Consider the following 22,917-nt stretch of genomic DNA (forward strand, 5'->3'; position numbering starts at 1 on the left):
ACTAAGCGTCACAAAACAGATTTGAAAGTTCTTTATCTGAATGCACGTAGCATTCGTAATAAAATGGACGAGTTAACGGCACAAATAACTACGTATGGGTATGATCTTGTGGCCATTACAGAAACATGGCTGCAGGGTGACAACGACTGGGAATTAAATATGCCAGGGTATTTAACAATCAGGAAGGACAGGCAGGAAGGAAGGGGAGGTGGGGTGGCTATGTTAATAAAGGAAGGAATCACTGTCATACAGATAAATGATATTGGGACAAAGCATCAAGATAATGAAACAGTTTGGGTGGAGATAAGGAATAATAAGGGGAAAAAAACATAAGTGGGCGTATTATATAGGCCTCCTAATAGTTGCAACTCTGCTGGAAGAAGTATTAATCAGGAAATAGTCGGGGCATGTAATAAGGGAACAGCTATAATTATGGGGGATTTTAATTATCATATTAACTGGACAAATCAAATTGGGCAGAGCAGCCTTGAGGACGAGTTCATTGAGTGCATCAGGGATGGATTTCTTGAGCAGTATGTAACTGATCCTACTAGGGGGCAGGCAACCTTGGACCTGGTCCTGTGTAATGAGTCAGGATTAATTAATAATGTCCTAGTTAAGGATCCCCTTGGAACGAGCGACCACAACATGGTTGAATTCCATATCCAATTAGAGGGTGAGAAGGTTGATTCTCAAACAAGCGTACTGAGCTTGAATAAAGGAGACTATGATGGTATGAGAGCGGAATTGATTAAAGTGGACTGGGAAAATAGATTAAAGGGTAAGACGGTACATGAGCAGTGGTGTTCATTTAGGGAGTTATTTTACAACTTTCAAAATAAATATATTCCACTGAGGAAAAAAGGGTGTAAAAGAGATGAGAGCCATCCGTGGCGAAGTAAAGAAATCAAGGATAGTATCCGACTAAAAACAAGGACATATAAGGTAGTCAAACTTAGTGGGAGGATAGAAGATTGGGAATTCTTCAAAAGACAACAAAAAGTAACTAAAGGATTGATTAAGAAAGGGAAGTTAGATTATGAAAAGAAATTAGCAAAAAATATAAAAACAGATAGCAAGAGTTTCTATAGTTATATAAAAAGAAAAAGGGTGGCTAAGGCAAACGTAGGTCCCTTAGAGGATGAGACCGGGAAATTAATGGTGGGAAACATGGGGATGGCAAAAATGCTGAACAAATATTTTGTTTCAGTCTTTACAGTAGAGGACACTAAGAATATCCCAACACTGGACAAACAGGGGACTCGACGGGGGGAGGAGCTCAATACGATTACAATCACTCAGGAGATGGTACTCAGTAAAATAATGGGACTCAAAGCGGATAAATCCCCTGGACCTGATGGCTTCCATCCGAGGGTCTTGAGGGAAGTGGCAGTAGGGATTGTGGATGCTTTGGTGATAGTTTTCCAAAATTCCCTGGACTCAGGAGAGGTCCCGGCAGATTGGAAAACTGCTAATGTAACACCGTTATTTAAAAAGGGTAGTAGGCAGAAGGCTGGAAATTATAGGCCAGTTAGCTTAACATCTGTGGTGGGTAAAATTTTGGAATCTCTTATTAAGGAGACAGTAACGGAACATTTAGATAAGCATAATTTAATAGGACAAAGTCAGCATGGCTTTATGAAGGGGAAGTCATGTCTGACAAATTTGCTTGAGTTCTTTGAGGATATAACGTACAGGGTGGATAAAGGGGAACCAGTGGACACAGTGTATTTAGACTTCCAGAAGGCATTCGACAAGGTGCCACATAAAAGATTATTACTTAAGATAAAAAATCACGGGATTGGGGGTAATATTCTGGCATGGGTGGAGGATTGGTTATCGAACAGGAAGCAGAGAGTTGGGATAAATGGTTCATTCTCAGACTGGCAACCAGTATCCAGTGGTGTTCCACAGGGGTCGGTGCTGGGTCCCTAACTCTTTACAATCTATATTAACGATTTGGAGGAGGGGACCGAGTGCAACATATCAAAATTTGCAGATGATACAAAGATGGGAGGGAAAGTAGAGAGTGAGGAGGACATAAAAAACCTGCAGGGGGATATAGACAGTCTGGGTGAGTGGGCGGAGATTTGGCAGATGCAATATAATATTGGAAAATGTGAGGTTATGCACTTTGGCAGGAAAAATCAGAGAGCAAGTTATTTTCTTAATGGCGAGAGACTGGAAAGTACTGCAGCACAAAGGGATCTGGGGGTCCTCGTGCAAGAAAATCAAAAAGTTGGTATGCAGGTGCAGCAGGTGATCAAGAAAGCCAACGGAATGTTGGCTTTTATTGCTAGGGGGATAGAATATAAAAACAGGGAGGTATTTCTGCAGTTATATAGGGTATTGGTGAGACCGCACCTGGAATACTGCATACAGTTTTGGTCTCCATACTTAAGAAAAGACAGACTTGCTCTCGAGGCAGTACAAAGAAGGTTCACTCGGTTAATCCCGGGGATGAGGGGGCGGACATATGAGGAGAGGTTGAGTAGATTGGGACTCTACTCATTGGAGTTCAGAAGAATGAGAGGCGATCTTATTGAAACATATAAGATTGTGAAGGGTCTTGATCGGGTGGATGCAGTAAGGATGTTCCCAAAGATGGGTGAAACTAGAACTAGGGGGCATAATCTTAGAATAAGGGGCTGCTCTTTGAAAACTGAGATGAGGAGAAACTTCTTCACTCAGAGGGTGGTAGGTCTGTGGAATTTGCTGCCCCAGGAAGCTGTGGAAGCTACATCATTAGATAAATTTAAAACAGAAATAGACAGTTTTCTAGAAGTAAAGGGAATTAGGGGTTATGGGGAGCGGGCAGGAAATTGGACATGAAGCTGAGTTCGGATCGGTCAATGCCCTGTGGGTGGCGGAGAGGGCACAGGGGCTGTGTGGCCGGGTCCTGCTCCTACTTCTTGTGTTCTTTAGATTTGTGGTTGGGATCAGATCAGCCATGATCTTATTGAATGGCGGAGCAGGCTCGAGGGGCCGATTGGCCTACTCCTGCTCCAATTTCTTATGTTCTTATGTTCTTATGTAATCAGGAAGTAGCAGATACGTTAAACAAAATATTTTTTTTCTCTGTTTTCACAGTGGAAGACACTAAAAGCACAACAAAAATAATGGGGAACCAGGGGGTAAAGGAGAGGAAGGAACTTAATACAATTAATATCACTGGAGAAAAAGTACTGGACAAACTAATGGGACTAAAAGCCGACAAATCTCCTGAACCTGATGGCCAACATCCGTGAGTTCGAAAAGAGGTGGCTGCAGAGATAGTGGATGCATCGGTTATGATCTTCCCAAATTCTCTAGATTCTGGAATGGTCCCAGTGGATTGGAATGCAGCAAATGTTATCCCGCTATTCAAGAAGGGAGGGGGAGAAAAAACAAGGAACGACAGGCCAATTAGCCTGACCTCTTGCCGTCGGGAATATGCTGGAATCCATTATTAAGGAAGTGGTAACAGGGCACTTCGAACATCATAATATGATTCGGCAGAGTCAACATGGTTTAATGAAAGGGAAATCGTGTTTGACAAATTTATTCGAGTTTTTTGAGGATGCAACTAGCAGGATAGATAAAGGTGAACCAATGGATGTCGGACATTTGGATTTTCAAAAGACATTCGATAAGATGCCACATCAAAGGTTGTTGCACAATGTAAGGGTTCATGGAGTTGGGATAATCCATTAGCACGCATAGAGGATTGGTTAACGGACAGAAAATAGAGTGCGGAAAAATGGGTCATTTTCAGGTTGGCAGGCTGTAACGAGTGGGGTACCGCAAGGATCGGAGCTTGGGCCTCAGCTATTTACAATCTATATCAATGGCTTAGATGAACAGACCGAGTGTAATGCATCCAAGTTTGCTGATGATACAAAGCTCGGTGGGAAAGTAAGCTGTGAGGAGGACACAAAGAGTCTGCAAAGGGATATAGACAGGCTAAGTGAATGGGTAAGAAGGTGCCAGGTGGAGTATGATGTGGGGAAATGTGAGGTTTTACAATTCGATATGAAAAATAGAAAAGCAGAATATTTTTATATGTTGAGAAATTAGTAAAATTTGGTGTTCAGGGAGAATTGGGTGTCCTCGTACAAGAAACACAAAAAGTGATTATGCAGGTGCAGCAAGCAATGAGGAAGGCAAACGGCATGTTGGCGTTTATTGCAAGGGGGTTGGAGTACAACAGTAAGGAAGTCTTACTACAGTTGTATAGGGCATTGGTGAGACCTCACCTAGAGTACTGCGCAGAGTTTTGGTCTCCTTATCTAAGGAAGGATATACTTGCCTTTGAGGAGGTGCAACGAAGGTTCACTCGATTAATTCCTGGGGCGAGAGGTTTGTCCTATGAAGAGAGCTTGAGTAGAATGGGACTATACTTTCTGGAGTTTAGAAGAATGAGAGGTGATTTCATTGGAACATATAAGATTCTGAGGGTGCTTGACAGGGTACATGACGAGAGGCTGATTTCTCTGGCTGGAGAGTCGAGAACTAGGGGGCATAGTCTCAGGGTAAGTGGTCGGCCATTCAAGACTGAGATGAGGAGGAATTTCTTCACGCAGAGGGTTGTGAATCTTAGGAATTCTCAACCCCAGAGGGCTGTGGATGCTGAGCCATTCAATATATTCAAGACTGAGATCGATAATTTTTTCGACTCTCGGGGAATCAAGGGATATGGGGATCGGGCGGGAAGTGGAGTTGAGGTCGAAGATCAGCCATGATCTTATTGAATGGCGGTGCAGGTTCGAGGGGCCGACTGGCCTACTCCTGCTCCTATTTTATGTTCTTATGATCTTATATTGCTTACTGCTTTATTTAAAAAAATTAAATAAGTGATTTGATTCCCAAACAGAATTAAAACGATGGGATTCTTGTCATTCTCCAGTGATTTGAACCGGCCATTCCATATCCAGACCCAGTGCTACCATGAGGCTATCAATGTCTGTTTATGGATTTCCAAGTGTCTTATACATAATTCGTGTTGGACAGAATGTTCCTGTCACGTTTTCAACATTGGAATCTGTGTATTCAGAGAGAAAAATCCACGCGGAAGACCAGGATTCAATTCACCGACAGGGAGGTTACACTTTTGCTGTCTTTGATAGATTCACTTTCATATCTCTTGTAATTTACCTGCAATATTGGATGCGGAAAATACACTGAAAGACAAACTCGGACCATCCCGCTTTCCACAATTTAATTTCACTGATATTCCAGCGATTTTAAAAGCTGCTCTCTGCCTCACCCTTCACCTCGATATCAGAACCAATAGTTAATCTGTTTTTTGGTGGTATTGTTTGAGGAAAGATTATCGTCCAGGTTTCCAGCCATGCGCACAGCAAGGTCCCACAAATCGCAATGACAAAGTAACAGGTACATAATGCAGATGGGAAACGAGTGGAACTGAGCAGTATGAAAGTGTAACGGGATTAAATTAAAGAGCTGCCTGGAATGGTGTTCACCCGCTTGTGAACCAATTGGATCTTAAGTCCTTAACCGCTCGGCCTGGTGCTTAATGATACTTTATTTATCTTTCCACGGGCCACTGGTGAAAGAAGATGAACGGCCACTTTTCCATCTCTTTGTTGGATCATGTCCAGAGTCAAATTATGTGAGGAACGCGGGAGAGAGTGTGGGAGAGAAAGAAAGAGACAGAGACCCCTTCAGAAAAACGGAGAAAATGTGTGGCGCGCGCACACACCAACACACACACACAAACAGAGAGAAACACATCGGGTGACTCAAACACACAGAGAGAGACAGACTATCGGTCATTTGGCACATTCTTTGTTCTATTTCTGTCGTCGATTTCGTGAAATCTTGCAGATCAATTCCAACGAGCATAAAACTCGAAGTGTTCAAAGCCGTGCATTTTTAATTCACTGAAGAATGAGAAGTTTGCTGCTTGTTAAACCGCTGATAATGGCATCCGCAGTCGGCAGGATCCGTACCTTCGCGGAAAGATCCCAATGGATTTCTGATCCATCGCTTTAACCACTCGGGGACACTCAGCACCATCTCAACACATCGACAAACATGGAGGCGTGGGGTTAAAATATTAGACTAAAAATCCAACGGGTTTATACCCGCGTGGGTTCGAAACCCATTTCTGATAACTGTTATTTCCGTTCCATTTTGATGTTGCTCATTGAAACTCTTGTTCCATCTGCCTCATGCACCTGTTACTCTGTCATTGCTGTTTGTGGGGCCTTGCTGGTCGCAAATTTCCAAACCTGGACGATAATCAACACCACCAAAAAGCAGATGAACTGACCATCCTTTTCATTGCTGTATGTGAGATCTTTCTGGTGAATCTCCTCTGCGCCCTTTCCGATGTCTTTGTCTCTCTGTCTCTCCCTGTCCTTCACCACGACGCCAACGAAGAACTGGCACAGGACGAAAAGTGAAGCTTTTGAAGGCAGCAAAAGTTCCACTTTCGGTCGGGGAATTGAACCGCGGGTGTTCGAGTTACAGGCGAGGATATTCACCACAATACTAACGAGGAGCTGGTGTAATCTGGTGATGGACACTCACCACAGATGGCGTTGGACACCCTTCAAATTTCAGTGAATCTATTTTGAACATTTATTTAATGACAATTTGCGAAAATTCCTTCTTCAACTAACACCACCAAAACGCAGATTAACTGGCCATTCATTTCATTGTTGTATGTGGGATATTTCTCGTAAACCTCCTCTGCGCCCCGATCAGGGCCTCTCTCACTCTCCGTCTCTCTTCCTGTGTCTCGCTCTCTGTTTCTCTCTCTCTCTCTGTTGCGAGCTGCTGAATCAGCCCGGGATTGCTCACAGCTCGATTCTGCGTCTTCATTTCTTGCACATTTTTCGGGTTCTGCCATCGAGGTGAAGAGTGAGGCAGAGAGCAGGTTTTAAAATCGCTGGAATATCAGTGAAATTAAATTGTGGAAAGTCGGATGGTCCGAGTTCGACTTTCAGTGTATTTTCCACATCAAATATTGGAGATAAATGAAAGTGAAGCTTTTAAAGGCAGAAACACCGGGACTTCGACATTGGAGAATTGAACCCTGATCAACCGCGTGACAGATGGGGATATTCAGCACGACACCAACGTGGAACGAGCGTGAGCAGTTGATGGACATTCCCCACAGATGGCGTTGGACACGCTGCAAATTTCATTGAATCCATTCCAACCATTTATTTGATGACAAAGCAAAGCGTAGAAGAAGTGACACTCAAGTACATTACATATAGAGCAAGATTCTGAAAAGACCAGGATGGCCGAGTGGTTAAGGCGTTGGACTTAAGATCCAATGGGTTTATCCCCACGTGGGTTCGAACCCCACTCCTGGTAGATGTTACATTTTGATACTGATCATTGACTCTCTTTTGCAATTTGCATCACAGAATCATGGAAAGTTGACAGCACGGAAGGAGGCCTTTTGGCCCATCGTGTCCGTGCCGGCTCCATGCAAGACCAATCCAGCTAGTCCCACGACCCCGCCCTATCCCCCGAGCAATGCACTTTTGTTCCTTTCAAGAACTGATCCCGTTCCGTTTTGAAAGCCATCATTGAATCTGCCTCCATCAGCCACTTCGGGATGCTGAATTCGCCCGGGTCTCTTCACAACGCGACTCTGCCTTTCATTTCTTGCTCATTATTGTGGTTCTGACATCGAGGTGACGCGGAGAGTGAGATTTAAAATCGCTGAAATATCAGTGAAATTATATTGTGGAAAGTGGGATTGTCCGAGTTCGTTTATCAGTCTTTTTATCACACGTCCAATGTTCGAGATAAATGATATCTTGAAAGGCAGAAGAAGTTCATCGTCCAGGTGTATTTGAAGCCAGGTCTACCATGCAATCGGTAGGGATACCCACCACTTTCCAAACGAGCAACGAGCGTGAACAACCGACCCCCTGACCGACGGTTGATACCGATACCAGTTCTGCGGCTCGGTGTCGCAGAGCGCTGGATTATTACGATTTTAAGTGAGCAGCATTGTGTTTTCAACAAGTAGTCGTGGCCGAGTGGTTAAGGCGATGGACTAGAAATCCATTGGGGTTTCCCCGCGCAGGTTCGAATCCTGCCGACTACGGTTTAAAGTTATCATTTTATCTTTTAATCTCTGCGTTTCAACCGATGCGAGTGTGTGAAATGAAAATCCATTGTCAAGAAGTCGGAGCAGGACATTCGCGGACTCATCATACAATCGAGAATAGTCAACATGGTTTTATGAATGGGAAATCCAGTCTGACAATTTTATTAGAGTTATTTGAGGAAGTAGCGATCAGGGTGGATAAAGGGGAACCAATGGATGCAGTATATTTGGATTTCCAAAAGGCATTCGATAAGGTGCCACATAAAAGGTGATATCCCTGCTGCTTGTTATTCTCCACGCTTGCACCCACCCGTGCCTTCTGCCGCTTCCTGCCACTGCTTCTGACCTTTACCTCGCAGAGAATAACAGGCACAAGATAAGAGCTCATAGATTGGGGATTTGCGAACTCACAGAAAACAAAGAGTCGGGATTAAAAGTCATTTTCAAAATGGCAATCGGTAACTGACGGGTGCCGCAGGGATCAGTGCTGGGGCCTCAACTATTTACAATATGTTTCAATGACTTGGATGAAGGGACAGAGCGTATTGTGGCCAAATTTGATGATGATACGAAAATAGGTGGAAAAGCAAGTTGCGAGGGTGGCACAAAGGATCTACAAAGGGATATTGACAGGTTAAGCGAATGGGCAAAAATTTGGCAGATGGAATATAAGGTGGGAAAATGTGAATTCATCCACTTTGGCAGGAAAAATAAAAAAGCAAAATATTATTTGAATGGAGAAATACTACAAAATGCTGCAGTACTGAGGGATATGAGTGTCATTGTACATGAAACACAAAAAGTCACCGTGCAGGTGCAGCAGGTAATCCAGATGGCGAACGAAATATTGGACGATTGAGAGAAAGAAGAAGAAAATATTGACCATTTAATGATTCAACCGGAGCCGTTTTCCTGGGAGTCGGTTTTGAAACAGGACACAGGCTCAATTTGTTCCAATCTGTTTCCTTCTTTGACCCTGTGATTCTCAAATCTGCGGGTATTGGACAGATAGAGGGAGAGAGATTAACACAGACTCAGACAGACCGAGAGAGTCTCTTTCTCTCCCAGTGTCTCTCTCTCTTTCTGAGTGTCTCTCTTTCCCACTCTTTTCCTCGCACCCCACATCACTTTATTCTGGATCTTAACTAACAGAGAGATGGAAATGTGAACAGTGAGTCTTCTTTCAACAGTGGCCCGTGGAAAGTGAAACAAACTGTCATCAAATAGGTCATTTCATTAAAAGTTAAAGCTAGAAACAGGTACGGACGGGGATCGAGCTCGCGCTTTTCTATTATAATGAGACCAACGCTTTTCCAATTGGCCACCGCACCCCCGAGCCAAACACGGATGATAATGTTCTTCATCGGGTGAAGTCAGATCAACAGCTTGAAGCAACTGATTGCGACAATCGACTGATTGAGGAGCATTGGATTTCGACTATTCCGCCTGAACTAATAATTTCATGACAGTTCATTCAACGGGCCATTGTGGAAAGATTCACAGAGAGAGAGATAGAAAGAGACAGAGAGAGAAAACGAGGGAGAGAGATGGAGACATGGGGAGAGAGAGATAGAGAGACCTTAATAGAGAGTTTTAAAATCGTTGGAGTATCAGTGAGATTAAATTTTGGAAAGTGGGATGGTCCGAGTTAGTCTTTCAATGTTTTTTCCACGTCAAATATTGGAAATAAATTCCTTTCTGTATGTCTCTCTCTCTCTATTTGGAGCGGCTGAATTCGCCCGGGTCTGCAAACAGCTCGATTCTGCGTATTCATAACTTGCACATTATTAGTGTTCTGAAATCGAGGTGAAGAGTGAGGCAGAGAGCAGGTTTTAAAATCGCTGGAATATCAGTGAAATTAAATTGTGGAAAGTCGGATGGTCCGAGTTCGACTTTCAGTGTATTTTCCACATCAAATAGTGGAGATCAATGAAAGTGAAGCTTTTAAAGGCAGAAACACCGGGATTTCGACATTGGAGAATTGAACGCTGATCAACCGCGTGACAGATGGGGATATTCAGCACAACACGAAGGAGGAACTGGCGTGAACAGTTGATGGACACTCCCCACAGATGGCGTTGGACACGCTTCAAATTTCATTTAATCCATTCCAACCATTTATTTGATGACAAACAAAACCGTAGAAGAAGTGACTCTCAAGCACATTACACATAAAGCAACATTATGAAAGGACCAGGATGGCCGAGTGGTTAAGGCGTTGGATTTAAGATCCAATGGTTTTATACCCGCGTGGGGTCCGAACCCCACTCCTGGTCGGTGCGGTTTGCGTTACATTTTGATACTGATCATTGACTCTCTTTTGCCATTTGCATCACAGAATCAGAGAAAGGTGACAGCACGGAAGGAGGCCTTTTGGCCCATCGTGTCCGTGCCGGCTTTATGCAAGACCAATCCAGCTCGTCCCACTCCTCCGCGCGATCCCTCTAGCACTGCAACCTTTTTCCTTTCAAGTACTTATCCCGTTCCGTTTTGAAAGCCATCATTGAATCTGCCTCCATCAGCCACTCGGGATGCTGAATTAGCCCGGGTCTGTTCACCGCGCGACTCTGCCTTTCATTTCTTGCTCATTATTGTGGTTCTGACATCGAGGTGACGCGGAGAGTGAGATTTAAAATCGCTGAAATATCAGTGAAATTATATTGTGGAAAGTGGGATTGTCCGAGTTCGTTCATCAGTCTTTTTTATCACACGTCCAATGTTCGAGATAAATGATATCTTTGAAGGCAGAAGAAATTCGTCGTCCAGGTGTATTTGAAGCCAGGTCTACCATGTAATAGGTCGGGATACCCACCACCATACAAACGAGCAACGAGCGTGAACAACCGACCCCCTCACCGACGGTTGACACCCACACCAGTTCTGCGGCTCGGTGTCGCAGAGCGCTGGATTATTACGATTTTAACTGAGCAGCATTGTGCTTTTAGCAAGTAGTCGTGGCCGAGTGGTTAAGGCGATGGACTAGAAATCCATTGGGGTCTCCCCGCGCAGGTTCGAATCCTGCCGACTACGGTTTAGAGTTATCATTTTATCCTTCAATCTCTGCGTTTCAACCGATCCGAGTGTGTGCAAAATGAAAATTCATTGTCAAGAAGTCGGAGCAGGACATTCGCGGACTCATCATACAATTAGAATCGTCAACATGGTTTTATGAATGGGAAATCGTGTCTGACAATTTTATTAGAGTTATTTGAGGAAGTAGCGATCAGGGTGGATAAAGGGGAACCAATGGATGCAGTATATTTGGATTTCCAAAAGGCATTCGATAAGGTGCCACATAAAAGGTGATATCCCTGCTGCTTGTTATTCTCCACGCTTACACACAACCGTGCCTTCTGCCGCTTCCTGCCACTGCTTCTGACCTTTACCACGCAGAGAATAACAGGCACAAGATAAGAGCTCATAGATTGGGGGTTTGCTCACTAACAGAAAACAAAGAGTTGGGATTAAAGGGTCATTTTCAAAATGGCAATCGGTAACTGATGGGTGCCGCAGGGCTCAGTGTTGGGGCCTCAAGTATTTAAAATCGATGTCAATGACTTGGATGAAGGGACAGAGTGTATCGTGGCCAAATTTGCTGATGATACGAAAATAGGTGGAAAAGCAAGTTGCGAGGGTGACACAAAGTATCTACAAAGGGATATTGACAGTTTTAGCGAATGGGCAAAAATTTGGCAGATGGCATATAAGGTGGGAAAATGTGAATTCATCCACTTTGGCTGGAAAAATAAAAAAGCAAAATATTATTTCAATCGAGAAATACTACAAAATGCTGCAGTACAGAGGGATCTGGGTATCATCGTGCATGAAACACAAAAAGTCAAAATACAGGTGCAGCAGGTAATCCAGAAGGCAAACGGAATATTGAGAGAAAGACAGAAAAACCATTGACCATTTAACGATTCAACCGGAGCCGTTTTCCTGGGAGTCGGTTTTGAAACAGGACACAGGGACAATGTGTTCCAATCTGTTTCCTTCTTTGACCCTGTGATTTTCAAATCTGCGGGGATTGGACAGATGGAGCGAGAGAGAGTGACACAGACTCTGACAGACCGAGAGAATCTCTTTCTGAGTGTCTCTCTTGATCATTCTTTTCCTCGCACCCCACATCACTTTATTCTGGATCTCAACGAACAGAGAGATGAAAATGGGAACAGTGAGTCTTCTTTCAACAGTGGCCCGTGGAAAGTGAAACAAACTGTCATCAAATTGATCATTTCATTAATATTTGAAGCTGAAAACAGGTACAGACGCGGATCGAACCTGCATGGTTCGGTTTAGCAAACCGACGCTTTGCCACTTGGCCACCGCACCCCTCGATCGATAACGGGATAATAATGCTCTTCATCGGCTGAAGTCAGATCAACAGCTTTTTGCAACTGATTGTGACAATCGACTGATTGAGGAGCAATGGATTTCGACTTTTCCGCCTGAAGTCATAATTTCATGACAGTTCATTTCACGGGCCATTGTGGAAAGATTCACAGAGAGAGAGATGGAAAGAGACAGAGAGAGAAAAGGAGGGAGAGAGATGGAGACATGGGGAGAGAGAGATAGAGAGACCTTAATAGAGAGTTTTAAAATCGTTGGAGTATCAGTGAGATTAAATTTTGGAAAGTGGGATGGTCCGAGTTAGTCTTTCAATGTTTTTTCCACATCACATATTCGAATATAAATTTCTTTCTGTATGTCTCTCTCTCTCTATTTAGAGCGGCTGAATTAGCCCGGGTCTGCAAACAGCTCGATTCTGCGTATTCATAACTTGCACATTATTCGTGTTCTGAAATCGAGGTGAAGAGTGAGGCAGAGAGCAGGTTTTAAAATCGCTGGAATATCAGTGAAATTAAATTGTGGAAAGTCGGATGGTCCGAGTTCGACATTCAGTGTATTTTCCACATGAAATAGTGGAGATAAATGAAAGTGAAGCTTTTCAAGGCAGAAACACCGGGACTTCGACATTGGAGAGTTGAACCCTGATCAACCGCGTGACAAATGGGGATATTCAGCACGACACGAACGAGGAACTGGCGTGAGCAGTTGATGGACACTCCCCACAGATGGCGTTTGACACGCTTCAAATTTCATTGAATCCATTCCAACCATTTGTTTGATGACAAAGGAAAGCGTAGAAGAAGTGACACTTAAGTACATTACACATAAAGCAAGATTGTGAGAGGACCAGGATGGCCGAGTGGATAAGGCGTTAGATTTAAGATCCAATGGGTTTCCACCCGCGTGGATTCGAGCCCCACTCGTGGTCGATATTGTTTCCGTTATATTTTGATACTGATCATTGACTCTCTTTTGCCATTTGCATCACAGAATCATAGAAAGGCAACAGCACGGAAGGAGGCCTTTTGGCCCATCGTGTCCGTGCCGGCTCCATGCAAGACCAATCCAGCTGGTTCCACTACCCCGCCCTATCCCCCGAGCACTGCAATTGTTTTCCTTTCAAGTGCTTATCCCGTTCCGTTTTGAAAGCCATCATTGAATCTGCCTCCATCAGCCACTCGGGATGCTGAATTAACCCGGGTCTCTTCACAACGCGACTCTGCCTTTCATTTCTTGCTCATTATTGTGGTTCCGACATCGAGGTGACGCGGAGAGTGAGATTTAAAATCGCTGAAATATCAGTGAAATTAGATTGTGGAAAGTGGGATTGTCCGAGTTCGTTTATCAGTGTTTTTTCACACGTCCAATTTTGGAGATAAATGAAAACTTTAAATGTCGAAGAAGTTCATCGTCCAGGTGTATTTTAAGCCAGGTCGACCATGTAATAGGTAGGGATACCCACCACTGTACAAACGAGTAACGAGCGTGAACAACCGACCCCCTGACCGACGGCTGACACCGACACCAGTTCTGCTGTTCTGTGTCGCAGAGCGCTGGATTATTGCGATTTTAAGTGAGCAGCATTGAGCTTTTAGCAAGTAGTCGTGGCCGAGTGGTTAAGGCGATGGACTAGAAATCCATTGGGGTGTCCCCGCGCAAGTTCGAATCCTGCCGACTACGGTTCAGAGTTTTCTTTTCCGACCTTTCATCTCTGCGTTTCAACCGATCCGAGTGTGTGTCAAATGAAAATGCTCGAATCCATGATTAAGAAGTCGGAGCAGGACATTCGCGGACTCATCACACAATCTCGAATAGTCAACATGGTTTTATGAATGGGAAATCGTGTCTGAAAATTTTATTGGAGTTCTTTGAGGAAGTAACGATCAGGGTGGATAAAGGGGAACCAATGGATGCAGTATATTTGGAGTTCCAAAAGGCATTCGAAAACGTGCCATATAAAAGGTGGTATCCCTGCTGCTTGTTATTCTCCACGCTTGCACCCACCCGTGCCTTCTGCCGCTTCCTGCCACTGCTTCTGACCTTTACCTCGCAGAGAATAACAGTCACAAGATAAGAGTTCATAGATTGGGGATTTGCTAACTAACAGAAAACAAAGAGTCGGGATTAAAGGGTCATTTTCAAAATGGCAATCGGTAACTGATGGGTGCCGCAGGGATCAGTGCTGGGGCCTCAACTATTTACAATATATATCAATGACTTGCATGAAGGCACAGAGTGTATTGTTGCCAAATTTGCTGATGATACGAAAATAGGTGGAAAAGCAAGTTGCGAGGGTGACACAAAGGGATATTGACAGGTTAAGCGAATGGGCAAAACTTTGGCAGATGGAATATAAGGTGGGAAAATGTGAAGTCATCCACTTTGGAAGGAACAATAAAAAAGCAAAATATTATTTCAACGGAGAAATACTACAAAATGCTGCAGTACAGAGGGATCTGGGTGTCATCGTGCATGAAACACAAAAAGTCACCATGCGGGTGCAGCAAGTAATCCAGAAGGCAAACGGAATATTGGACGATTGAGAGAAAGACAGAGAAACGGACACTCACACAGAAAAGCTGAGAAAAAATGAGACACACACACATTACACCCAGAGGCACGGTCGTTCTTGGTGCCCGTCTGTTGCAGCGCGATGGATGGTTGCAATTTTAAGTGAGCAGCATTTAGCTGAGCTCTCGCAGACGTGGCCGAGTTGTTTCGGGCGATGGATAAAAAATTCAATGGGGTCTCCCCGTGCAGGTTCAGAGCTTTGTTTTCAGACCCTTCACGTCTGCGTTTCAACCGACATGTGTGTGTCTGTCTGTCAGTGTGTGTACCTGTGTGTTTGAGTATCTATCTGTGTATCAGTGTCTGCTGAGTCAGTGTGTGTGTATTGTGTCTGTCCGTGTGTGTCTCACTTATTCAACGCTTTTCAGAGTGTCTCTCTGTCACTCTTTCCCCCGCTCCCCACATCATTTCATTCTGGACTTTGACTAACAAAGAGATGGAATATGTGAAAGACAAGCCTTCTTTCAACACATTGTCAGCTAGTTGCCAAGACTGATGCCCACTGAGCGACGGCTGATAACTATACCAGTCATGCGGCTCTGCGTCAATTGTTTGTCCGATTACGCTGGTGTGAAGCGCCTTGGGGCGTTTTGCTGCGTTAAAGACTCGATATCAATGCAAATTTTTGTTGTGGGCAATTGTGATAGCATCAAACTGAGAGAGTCGAGGGGAGAGCTGCAGCGCCACCACTGGAGACGATTGGTATTGCAGGCATCTCCTGTTTTGTGAGTTTCACCGGCCTCCCTCTTCTCAGACCCCTTGATCACCTTGTCCGGTTCCCGGTTTGGGAACCTCTGCTCTGCTCAGCTCTCTGGTGGGGTGGGGCTTGAAACCACAATCTTCAGACTCAAAGGCCAGAGTGGAGCAGATTAGAGAGATCTGAGATTCGCTGGAATATCAGTGCAATTAATTTCGGGAAGGTGGGAACATTTTATCAATAGATTTTCTGCATCCAATTTTGCAGATAAATGGCCAGAAACATAAAAGTGAGACTTTTAATGCCACAATTGAACCTCGGTCTTCCGCGTGCTCCCACTAACGGAGAACTGATGCACGAAGTGAATGTCCTCTCACCACAGATGGTCTGAGACATGTTGTATGTTCCAGTCAATCTTTTTAAACTATTTATTTGATGATAGTTTGTTTAACTTTCCATGGGTCCCTGTTGAAAGAGTTCTTACATTTCACAATTCCATCACTTTGTTGGTCAAGGTACAGAGCAAAATGATGTGGGGAGCTGGGGACAAAATGACAGGGAGAAAGAAAGACTGTGAGACACTCAGAAAAGCGTGGAAGTGACACTCAGGCACGTTGCACACAAACTTTCCACGGGCCTCTGTTGAAAGAAAACTTACCTTTCACATTTCCATCTCTTTGTTAGTCAAGGTGCCAGAACAAAGTGATGTGTGGAGCGCGGGAAAGAGTGACAGAGAGAGAGAGAAAGGCAGAGAAAGAGGAGACCCACTCAGAAAAGCTTAGAACAAGTGAGACAAACATACACATTACACACACAGGCCTAATGAACCTTGGTGCCTGTGTGTTGCAGAGCGATGGGTCGTTCGCCATTTTAAGTGAGCAGGTTTTAGTTGAGGTGAAGTCGTTGTGCTGAAGGCAATGGACCAGAAATCTATTGGGGCCTCCCCGCAAGTTCGAATCCTGCCGACAACGGTTCACAGCTTTCTTTTCAAACCTTCCATATCTGCGTTTCAACCTACACGTGTGTGTCTGTCTGTCAGTGTGTGTAACTGGACGTGTGATTATCTATCTGTGTATCAGTGTCGGTTTGTACATGGCTGCGTGTGTGTAATGTGTCTGTGCGTGTGTGTCTCACAGCTGAGTGCAGTGGATACAACAAAAGCTACGGGCCCCGACAACATCCCGGCTGTAGTGCTGAAGACTTGTGCTCCAGAACTAGCGGCGCCTCCAGCCAAACTGTTCCAGTCCAGGTACAACACTGGCATCTACCCGACAATGTGGAAAATTGCCCAGGTACGTCCTGTCCATAAAAAGCCGGACACAACCAATCCGGCCAATTACCGCCCCATCAGTCTACTCTCAATCATCAACAAAGTGATGGAAGGTGTCGTCGACAGTGCTATCAAGCGGCACCTGCTCACCAATGCTCAGTTTGGGTTACGCCAGGACCACTCGGTTCCAGACCTCATTACAGCCTTTGTCCAAACGTGGACAAAAGAGCTGAATTCCAGAGATGGGGTGAGAGTGAATGCCCTTGACATCAAGGCAGCATTTGACCGAGTGTGGCACCAAGGAGCCCTCGTAAAATTGAAGTCAAAGGGAATCAGGGTGAAAACTCTCCAGTGGCTGAAGACATACCGAGCATAAAGGAAGATGGTCAGTGGTTGTCAAAGGCCAATCATCTCAGCCCCAGGACACTGCTGCAGAAGTTACTCAGGTCCATCCACCACCCTAAACATTCACTCCCTCCACCACCGGCGCACAGTGGCTGCAGTGTGTATCATCTACAGGATGCACTGCAGCAACTCGCCAAGGCATCTTCGACAGCACCTCTCAAACCCGCGATCTCTACCACCTTGACGGACAAGGACAGCAGGCACATGGGAACAACACCACCTGCACGTTCCCCTCCAAGTCACACACCATCCCGACTTGGAAATATATCGCCGTTCCTTCATCGTAGCTGGGTCAAAATCCTGGAACTCCCTTCCTAAGAGTACTGTGGGAGAACCTTCACCACACGGACTGGAGCGGTTCAAGAAGGCGGCTCACCACCACCTTCTCAAGGGCAATTAGGGAGGGCAATAAATGCTGGTCTTTCCAGCGACGCCCAGATCCCATGAACGAATAAAATAAAACAACTCGACTCTGCCTTCATTTCTTGCTCATTATTATGATTCTGTCATCGAGGTGACGCAGGGAGCAAGATTTAAAATCGCTGGAACATCAGTGAAATTATATTGTGGAAAGTGGGATAGTCCGAGTTAGTTTATCAGTGTTTTTTCACACATACAATGTTGAAGATAAATTGCAAGGGAAATGAAAGTGAAGCTTTTAAAGGCAATATTTCGTCGGGGAATTAAACCCCGGCCTCTCGCATAACACGCGGGGATATTCACCACTGTCCGAACGAGGAACTGGCGTGGGCTAATTAAGGACACTCACCACAGATGGCGTCAGACACGCTTCAGGTTTCAGTGAATCTATTTTAACCATTTATTTGATGACAATTTGCTTAACTTTCCACGGGCCACTGTTGAAAGAAGACTTACCTTTCACATTTCCACCTCTTTGTTCTTCAATGTTCAGAATAAAGTGATGTGGGGAGCGCGGGAGAGAGTGACAGAGAGAGAAAGGCAGAGGAACGGAGACTCACTCAGAAAAGCTTCGAAAAAGTGAGACACACAAATACAGGTACATTACACACACAGGCATCCTGATTCTTAATGCTCGTCTGTTCCAGAGCGATGGATCTTTGTAATTTTATGGTGAGTAGCTTTTCGATCAGGTCAAGTTGTCGACCCGAAATCCATTGGATTCTCCCCGCGTATGTTCGAATCCTGCCGACTACGGTTCAGAGATTTATTTTCAAACCTTTCATCTCTCCGTTTCAATCTGCACGAGTGTGTCTGTCTGTCAGTGTGGGTGTCTGCTTGTGTGTGTCTCACTTTTACAACGCTTTTCAGTGTGTTTCTCTTTCTTTCTTTCTTTCTCTCTGTCTCTCTTTCCCCCGCTCCCCACATCATTTCATCTTGACTGACAAAGAGATGGAAATGTGAAAGACAAGTCTTCTTTCAGCAGATTGTGTGCTGGCTGCCGAGAGTGCTGCCCACTGAGCGACTGCTGACACCTCGACCAGTTCTGCGGTTTGAAGCCCACTCCTGGTAGCTTTTTAATTTACACTTTCATACTGTTCAGTGACACACTTTTTACATCTGAATTATGTACCTGGGACTTTCTCATTACTATTGATGGGACCTTGCTGTGCGCAAATTTGGAAACCTGGACGGTAATCCTTCCTCCCTCAACTAACACCACCAAAAAGCAGATTAACTGGCCATCCATTTCATTGTTGTATGTGGGATCTTTCTGCTAAACCTCCTCTGCGCCCTGATCATGGCCTGTCTCACTCTCCGTCTCTCTTCCTGTGTCTCGCTCTGTTTCTCTTTCTTTCTGCATGTCTCTCTTTGTCTTTCTTTCTCTCTTTCTCTCTCTCTTTCTCTGTTTAGAGCTGCTGAATTAGACCGGATCTGCTCACAGCTCTGCGTATTCATTACTCGAACATTATTGTGGTTCTGACATCGGGGTGAAGGGTGCGCCTGTCTGTCAGTGCGTGTACCTGTTTGTGTATCAGTGTCTATGTGTTTACGCGGCTGTATATATGTGTGTGTAATGTGTCTCACTTCTTCAACGTTTTTCAGAGCGTCTCTCTGTATTTTAATGGCAGTAAGAGTTGAGCCTCCCCGGTTTCCCGCGAGACAGACTATACTAACGAGGAACTGCCGTGAGTCGGTCAATGACAATCACCACAGGTGGCGTTAGATGCGTTTCAAGTTTCACGAATTCTATTTTAAACATTTAGTTCATTACAATTTGTTTAACTTAGTGGTGCTACCGAGCCACTCTTGGTGATGGACATGGAAGTTCCCCACCCAGAGTGCCCCTGCTCCCGTCAGTGCTTCCTCCAAGTGGTGCTCAACATGGAGGAGGACTGATTCATCAGCTGAAGGAGGGCGGTAGGTGGAAATCAGCAGGAGGTTTCCTTGCCCATGTTTGACCCGATGCCATGAGATTTCATGGGGTCCGGAGTCAATGTTGAGGACCCCCAGCGTCACTCCCTCCTGACTGCATATACTGCCACCTCCGGTGGGTCTGTTCTGTCGGTGGGAGTGGACATACCTCGGGATGGTGATGGACGAGTCTGGGACGTTGGCTGAAAGTTATGATTCTGTGAGAATGGCAATGTTAGGCTATTGCTTGGGACAGCTCTCCCAATTTTGGCACAAGTCCCCAGATGTTTGTGAGGAGGACTTTGCAGGGTCGACTGGGCTTGGTTTGCTTTTGTTGTGTCCGGTGCCTCGTGGTCCGTGTTCGTCTTTCACGGTATTTTCCACATCAAATATTAGAGAAAAATTGCAAGAGAAATGAAATTGAAACTTTTGAAGACAGCGAAAGCGCAACCTCCTCGTTGGAGAATTGAACCTGATCACCCGCGTGATCACCAGTTTACTAACGAGGAACTGGTGTGAGTTTGTAAAGGACACTCAACACAGATGGCGTTAGACACGCTTCAAATTTCAGTGAATCTTTTTTAACCATTTATTTGATGACCTTTCATCTCTGCATTTCAATCTACACGTGTGTGTCTGTCTCTCAGTGTGTGTACCTGTGTGTGTGTGTAACTGTCTGTCTATCAGTGTCTGCGTGTGTACATGGCTGTGTATCTTTGTGTCTAAAATGAAAATGCTAGAATCCATTATTAAGGAAATTATCCTTCCTCCCTCAACTAACACCACCAAAACGCAGATTAACTGACCATCCATTTCATTGTTGTATGTGGGATCTTTCTGGTAAACCCCCACTTGGAGAGAAATTGCAAGAGAAATGAAAGTGAAGCTTTTAAAGGCAATAAATCTCTAACCTCCCGTTCGTGAAATTGAACCCTGGTTTCCACGGGCCACTGTTGAAAGAAAACTGACCTTTCACATTTCCATCTCTCTGTTAGTCAAGATCCAGAATAACGTGATGTGGGGAGAGCGGGAGAGAGCGAAAGAGAGAGAAAGACAGAGAAACAGAGACTCACTCAGAAATCTTCGAAAAAGTGAGACACATACACACACACTTAGGCACATTACACACGCAGGCATAATAGTTAAACCTCTCTCTCTCCCTCCCTCTATGTTTCAATGTGTATCTCATGATCAGTCTATGCCTCTCTCTCTCTCTCTCTTTCTGATTCTCTCTCTCTCTCTCTCTCTCTCTCAGTCTCTGTTTCTCTGCCTGTCTGTCTGTTTGTCTCTCCCCCTCCCTCTCTATAATACCCGCAGATCTCAGAATTACAGCGTCAAAGAAGGAAACAGATCGGAACACATTTGTCCGCAAACAGTCTCCGCTCAATAATATTCTGAAAGTGACAATCACTCGTTTCATTCATTTTCTGTTCTATTTTCCTCTGTCGTTTTTGAAGAAGAAGCGAGGCAAAGCAGAAAAAATTGCAGTTGGCCTCTTAAAAATGCTTCCTCCCCGTCCGGGAATTGAATCCCTGGCTAATGGGGATATCTCACCATGATGGAGAATATCCAATTGGAAATGAATTTTCTGAAGCCTTCCGAAACCGTCCCCGAGTCTCGCCATCTCAGGGAGGAGGTCAAACTTGCTGGAAAAACTTTGACCATTTAACGATTCTACCGGATCCGTTTTCCTGGGAGTCGGTTTTGAAACAGGACACAGGCTCAATGTGTTCCAATATGTTTCCTTCTTTCACCCTGTGATTCACAAATCTGCGAGTATTGGACAGATGGAGGGAGAGAGACTGACACAGACTCAGACAGACCGAGAGAGTCTCTTTCTGTCCCAGTGTCTCTCTCTCTTTCTGAGTGTCTCTCTTTATCACGCTTTTCCTCGCACCCCACATCACTTTATTCTGGATCTTAACGAACAGAGAGATGGAAATGTGAACGGTGAGTCTTCTTTCAACAGTGGCCCGTGGAAAGTTAAACAAACTGTCATCAAATAGGTCATTTCATTAAAAGTTGAATGTGGAAGCAAGTACGCACGGAAATCGAACCCGCGCTTCTCTGTTTAATGAAACTGACGCTTTTCCAATTGGCCACCGCACCCCACGAGCAAACAACGGATGATAATGTTCTTCATCGGGTGAAGTCAGATCAACAGCTTTTTGCAACTGATTGCGACAATCGACTGATTGAGGAGCAATGGATTTCGACTATTCCGCCTGAACTAATAATTTCATGACAGTTCATTTCACGGACCATTGTGGAAAGATTCACAGACAGAGAGATAGAAAGAGACAGAGAGAGAAAACGAGATGGAGAGATGGAGACATGGCGGGAGAGAGAGACCTTAATAGAGAGTATAAAAATCGTTGGAGTATCAGTGAGATTAAATTTTGGAAAGTGGGATGGTCCGAGTTAATCTTTCAATGTTTTTTCCACATCAAATATTAGAAATAAATTCCTTTCTGTATGTCTCTTTCTCTCTGTTCAGAGCGGCTGAATTAGCCCGCGTCTGCAAACAGCTCGATTCTGCGTATTCATAACTTGCACGTTATTAGTGTTCTGAAATCGAGGTGAAGAGTGAGGCAGAGAGCAGGTTTTAAAATCGCTGGAATATCAGTGAAATTAAATTGTGGAAAGTGGGATGGTCCGAGTTCGACTTACAGTGTATTTTCCACATGAAATAGTGGAGATCAATGAAAGTGAAGCTTTTAAAGGCAGAAACACCGGGACTTCGACATTGGAGAATTGAACCCTGATCAACCGCGTGAAAGATGGGGATAACGAGGGAGAGAGATGGAGACATGGGGGAGACATGGGCACAACACGAACGAGGAACTGGCTTGAGCAGTTGATAGACACTTCCCACAGATGGCGTTCGACACGCTTCAAATTTCAATGAATCCATTCCAACCATTTATTTGATGACAAAAAAAGCGTAGAAGAAGTGACACTCAAGCACATTACACATAGAACAAGATTGTGGAAGGACCAGGATGGTCGCGTGGTTAAGGGTTTCGATTTAAAATTCAATGGGTTTTTACCCGCGTGGGTTCGAGCCCCATTTCTGTGAAATGATATTTCCGTTAGATTTTGATACTGATCATTGACTCTCTTTTGCCATTTGCATCACAAAATCATGGAAAGGTGACAGCACGGAAGGAGGCCTTTTGGCCCATCGTGTCCGTGCCGGCTCCATGCAAGACCAAT

At 44.7% G+C, this 22,917-nt stretch overlaps 5 non-coding genes across 5 annotated transcripts; all 5 read left to right on the forward strand.

The window, feature by feature from the left end:
* The first annotated feature begins 7,246 nt into the window (after positions 1 to 7,246).
* trnal-uaa (transfer RNA leucine (anticodon UAA)) lies at positions 7,247 to 7,329 on the forward strand. The gene has a single exon. It is a non-coding gene; the product is annotated as a tRNA-Leu (tRNA).
* A 663-nt stretch (positions 7,330 to 7,992) lies between these two features.
* On the forward strand, positions 7,993 to 8,074 carry trnas-aga (transfer RNA serine (anticodon AGA)). Its single transcript has one exon. It is a non-coding gene; the product is annotated as a tRNA-Ser (tRNA).
* A 2,195-nt stretch (positions 8,075 to 10,269) lies between these two features.
* Positions 10,270 to 10,353, forward strand: trnal-uaa (transfer RNA leucine (anticodon UAA)). The gene has a single exon. It is a non-coding gene; the product is annotated as a tRNA-Leu (tRNA).
* A 672-nt stretch (positions 10,354 to 11,025) lies between these two features.
* On the forward strand, positions 11,026 to 11,107 carry trnas-aga (transfer RNA serine (anticodon AGA)). Its single transcript has one exon. It is a non-coding gene; the product is annotated as a tRNA-Ser (tRNA).
* A 2,918-nt stretch (positions 11,108 to 14,025) lies between these two features.
* trnas-aga (transfer RNA serine (anticodon AGA)) lies at positions 14,026 to 14,107 on the forward strand. The gene has a single exon. It is a non-coding gene; the product is annotated as a tRNA-Ser (tRNA).
* The last annotated feature ends 8,810 nt before the right edge of the window (positions 14,108 to 22,917 follow it).

The sequence above is a fragment of the Heptranchias perlo genome, unplaced genomic scaffold (genome assembly GCF_035084215.1).
Source record: "Heptranchias perlo isolate sHepPer1 unplaced genomic scaffold, sHepPer1.hap1 HAP1_SCAFFOLD_56, whole genome shotgun sequence".
Taxonomy (NCBI): domain Eukaryota; kingdom Metazoa; phylum Chordata; class Chondrichthyes; order Hexanchiformes; family Hexanchidae; genus Heptranchias; species Heptranchias perlo.